Consider the following 5,717-nt stretch of genomic DNA (forward strand, 5'->3'; position numbering starts at 1 on the left):
AAACATATTAAAATTAAACACAAAATAAAGACTATAATGATAGTACAACTGATAATAAGTTAATTTAATGTTATCAAGTTACATAATTTAAAAAATGTAATTCAAGAGCGAAGTCGAAGTCGAGTGCTAGTCACAAACTAGTTACCCACTTCAACAGAAATGAATACCTTATACCGTTCCCCCCACAGTGGCAAGTGTGTAGTCGCTCAAATATCAAATAATTCAAATATTTGGGCAGACCCCATCCATCACTTACCGATGATTGATAGAGTTGCTTCCTTTCATGTTCAAAATTGTAATATCTTAACTTAAATATAGTACAATGAAAAATATACCTTAGAGTTTATTTGTAGAGTCTATTTTCTTTTGCACTTAATAATGATGGATAGCTTTTGATAGTATCAATGTTATTTACGACTCTACTTTTGTAGAGTTAGAGTTTAATTTTCTTTGAAACTCAATTTAGAAGTTATAACTTGGCCCTAATAACCATCGCGTCTGTTTGTACAATTGTAAAGGGACGTTTACTCGTTTGATTTTATTATTTGTGTTTTACTTTAACTATAATTTATTGATGTCGATGTCAGAATCTAGATGTATTGATCAATAATTGAATTGTGCTACTGGAAACAAAACTAGTACAATTTTATACTGCCTTTTAAAAATATTAAATGTTTAAAAGTTATAAAATTTTGTGTCATGCTGTATCCCGCTCATAGCAGGCTAGGCAGAGGGAATCTAGGAACCTAGTGTTAAAAGACTCTGTTTCCCACTTTCCACCGAATTCTTGAGGCATGTCGTGTTGCGTGGCGAAACTCAACGCTGTGATTGTGCCAATCAGAGCTAGGAAATGAATATAATAAATGTTTAATTCTGTCAAGTGAGAATCGAACCCATAATTGTCACATGTATTGTTGCACGCTTGTGGGCCTGCACCACGAGGTTCTCGAAAAATTTACTTAATCATCTTTTGGGTTTTAGCATGTTGGGTTAGCATCTGAATTGAAACGAGATAATTGTGGATACAATCCTCAATCAGGAAAATGATCGTATTTGAATTTATTTCTTCGCTCTGGTATGCAAACCGCGGCGTTAAGTTTCGTCACTTAAAACGCAATATCTGTAAAATTTTCCTTCGAATTAAATATAATTATATATTTTTTTTATACTCTATCAAACTATTTGTTACAGATGAGCTTTTTGGCACAGATACGTAAGTACCTATATACATCTATACTAATATAATAAAGCGGAAGAGTTTGTTTGTTTGTTTGTTTGTTTGTTTGTTTGTTTGTTTGAACGCTAAGATCTCTGGATCTACTGGTCCGATTTTCATTGTTTTTGTTTTATATGAAAGCTGCATTCTTCCGAAGTGCTATAGGCTATATAACATTACATTACACATATAAACTAATATATTTTAAAGTACATTCTAATTTGACATGCAATTTATTCTGCCATATTATTAACAACCGTCGCGTCGCTAAGCAACCGTTACCGCGACGTTTTGATATTCATCCTTATGAAAATAAATATAATAGTCACTTTTAGCATTTTATCTAGATTGAAATTATAGTTTACTGTCTAACATTCTAATAAATAATTAAGGAGATGTCACTGATTCCAAATGACCTAGCCTACGAGTGGTATAGTATGAGTATGACCGACGCGAACGGGCAGATGACTTTGATGGTTTTATAAGTTTTCATACATTTTCGAACTATTGTAAATGTTTATGTAATTATTTGCTGTTTATAATTAATTTAATCTACACTGTGGTTCTCTTCTTATTTTATTTGATATTGCCCGCTAAAATTATCCTACTTAATAGAGAGAAATGTTTAGTTATTTCATAGAGTCGATATCTATGTACTCACGCACGGAAAACTTTAGGTACTTTTTCTAATATTAAGAATACCTATCCTTTAGTTACTTTTAATCCTTATGTTGGTTCATTTCAATAACTCAGATATTTTTTTCTAATAATGTGTATCTACTTATTATTCTTTTTGATTATTTGAGCTTATATTTTCTTACTAATTCTATTGAGAATTGAAAATAATTTCATGAATATATTTAATAAATATTCTTATAGTTGAAGCAGGCGTAGCCGCGTCCGGGTCCACTAGTGTTTATGTAATTATTTGCTGTTTATAATTAATTTAATCTACACTGTGGTTCTCTTCTTATTTTATTTGATATTGCCCGCTAAAATTATCCTACTTAATAGAGAGAAATGTTTAGTTATTTCATAGAGTCGATATCTATGTACTCACGCACGGAAAACTTTAGGTACTTTTTCTAATATTAAGAATACCTATCCTTTAGTTACTTTTAATCCTTATGTTGGTTCATTTCAATAACTCAGATATTTTTTTCTAATAATGTGTATCTACTTATTATTCTTTTTGATGATTTAAGCTTATATTTTCTTACTAAATCTATTGAAAACTGAAAATAATTTCATGAATATATTTAATAAATATTCTTATAGTTGAAGCAGGCGTAGCCGCGTCCGGGTCCACTAGTATTATATAATTTCACAAAACTTATTTTTTAATGATAAAAAAATTATATAAAAGAATAAAATGAAAATAACTTTAAAGAATAAAATGACACTAAAGAACACATTATAAATTTAATTTCAATAAAATTTTATTCTACGATTAATTTAAATCACCATTAGCAAAAATAAATAGTTTATCAAAATAAATCAGAAGCGTGACAAAAAAAGATTATCGATTTAGCAGAATTTGTTACAAGATAGATGAGGCCAAAGTGCCGTGCCTAGATAGCACGTTTGAGGTCAAAAGTTATAATACCTAATAGCTATTGAATATAACTCTTACGTTGAATGTAATAGTAGTTTTTTTATTTTATAAATATGCAGACTTGGTGACTAAGTAAGTAGTACAGAATCTGCCTGCAAAAGATGATTGTCGGTTCGATTCTCAATCGGGGGAATTAATTATTTTAATTTCTTTGCTTCGGTGAAGCTAAAAAAATGTTGGATTTCTTTATGTACAAAAAAATCCTAATTACAAATCACATGACTATGTATAATTAATAGTCAGTAGAGTGTGACTAAAGTTGTGGTTTCATAAAAGGTGAATAAATTCATAATCTATATATATAAAAGGACTTGTCCTCACTGACTGAGGTAAGACGCACGCACAGCCGTAACCGCTGTGCGTAGAAACGTAAAATTTGGACAGATGTTTACTTAGGTAATCTGGACATCCACTAAGAAGGGATTTTGAAAAATTTTAACCCTAAAGATGTGAAATAGGGGTTGAAAGTTTGTATGGAAAATTTTTTAAATCGGCACCGATTTTTATAAAATTTGAAATTTAGATTTTTAAAAGTATTTAATTGAACACATGTTTTATCGTTTTCTACAATTCTCCCCCTAAGGGTACAAATAAGGGGTTGAAAGTTTGTATAGATTTTTTTTTAAATCGGCACCAATTTTTATAAAACTTGGAATTCAGACTCTTAAAAGTATTTAATTGAACACATGTTTCATGGTTTTCTTGAATTCGTCCCCTAACGGTGCAAATAAGGGGTTGAAAGTTTGTATAGAAAAATCTTTAAAACGCCACCGATTATTATAAAATTTTAAATTTAGACTCTTAAAAATATTTCCTTGAACACATATTTCGTGGTTTGTTAGAATTCACCCCTAAATAAGCAAGCGAAGCTGCGCGCGTCCGCTAGTATAATTATAATAACCAAATATTTTTGACATTTTTTTTTTCTTAGTAAGATTACACTTTGTTATGAATAGGGATTCATAATTAACCGATTAATAAAATTTTGATTCACCAGGATATATATGTGGATATTTAGTACATAAACCAACATGCTTATTAAGATTTTTTCTTCTCGCTCGCTTTACGCTCGATAAATCATGTTAATTACTAAATAAAACACCTTTTAGCTATCCAATGCTGTTTGTTTGACAGTTTTATATTCTTGTTCTACATGTGATAAATAAAGCTTTTATAAATTTAAAATAATGTTAATATGATATAACATAGTAAATATGTAAATTAAAATAATACAATTTACATTTGGATGTATTAAAGTATAGTGTTACAAATATTTTACTTCATTATTTATTAAAATAGAGGCCGAGGTCAGTGGTTGTGGATTTGACTTCCAATCCGGTGAAAAATAAAATAAAATAAACAAAACGAAAAGTTTTAGTTTAAAAATATCATTAAATATATTCTAGGAACAAACAAATTCTCATATAATCATAGTATAATAACTTTTCTCCACTAATCCTAAGTTGTGATAACTATAAACGCTACAACCATCGTTCTGTTTGCACCGTTACAGTCAAACCTCGAATACAAAATGAATTATTTCAATCTATAATAACAGTCCTCAGACATGCCAAGTCATGGATTATAACTTCATATTAAAATAATTATAGCTATAGATTTGCATAATCAACCACTTTACTGACACGTTGTGCTTTACGTATCATGCAATTGGTATATGAGTGTGCACAAAATTCATAAATAAACGAGTAGAGAACAATATATCATAGAAAAGCTGCTTTATAATGCACCAACAAAGCGACGTGTTGTCGCCTTCAATCGTGACAGACAAACAGACATGAGCGCTTCCTGAGCTTTCAAAGAGCGGAATTGTGTAAACATTACTCTTGTAACGTCAATTGCATGAGGAAAGAAACTTATTTCAACCCTTTTCACTTTAAAATAGAGCTCAAAATCGCACATTGAATAGTTAAAAGGTTTTCGTGCTACACTTTCGTCAAATTAAATGAATTTGAACTCTATTATCTCTATTATCATAGAGTCTACATTTGTATGATTCTTTGTATGTAGAGTTCTTCAAACATTTTGTAGTATTCAAGTAATGGATTGGCCGATTGCTGGAGAGTGCGGGTGGTCACTTTACCTTTGAAGGTGTAAAATGCACAAAAGTCTTTTTTAAAGTATGAGGGGTCACTTTTGGAATACTGTGTAGACCTCCCAGGTTATTTGATTTATTAGGTGAGGTGGCGTAATATTATTGTAACGGTTGCAAGCGTTATATTATAATGTTATTTGATTCAGATGTATATCTTAAATATACATATTCTAAGTAAATACATAAATGATTAACACAATTGTAGAGCCACGATTTATGTGTACATGTAACGGAACGGAACGAATCTAGCAGCGTAGGCAGAAGGATTCTAGTCTTAATATACTCCCCACTTTCCGTCCTGTTTTCGACTATTATGTCTTGAGTTGCGTAACTTAACGCCATGCTTGAGTCGTAGCTTAGTATAAATGAATAACTTAAATAGTTACTAGAATCCTACATAATTAAAAGCTTTTATTTAACTTGCAATGTATGTATGTGGGTTCGGGTGAAATCTTAGAGCTCAATTTTGAAGTAGATATCGTCAACCGATTGAGCTGAAATTTTGTATACACGTTTACTTTGGATGACAATGCACGATAAAATATGTGACGTCACTCTAAATGTAATATGGCGAACCAGGCAAGATGGCGGAATTGTTATTTTTAATGTACTTCTACAATATGGGTATCAAATGAAAGAGCTCGTTGAGAGCAACTTGAAAAATAATGTGATGTCATTCTAAATCCCATAAGGAGGATATTGAAGATAGCCGAGTATCTATTTGGTCTACTTCTACAATATAGATATTAAATGAAATGGGTCGTTGACCGTAA

Source organism: Heliconius melpomene, chromosome 6 (assembly GCF_056956725.1).
Source record: "Heliconius melpomene rosina isolate 202511_hmr_F chromosome 6, ASM5695672v1, whole genome shotgun sequence".
Classification (NCBI taxonomy): domain Eukaryota; kingdom Metazoa; phylum Arthropoda; class Insecta; order Lepidoptera; family Nymphalidae; genus Heliconius; species Heliconius melpomene.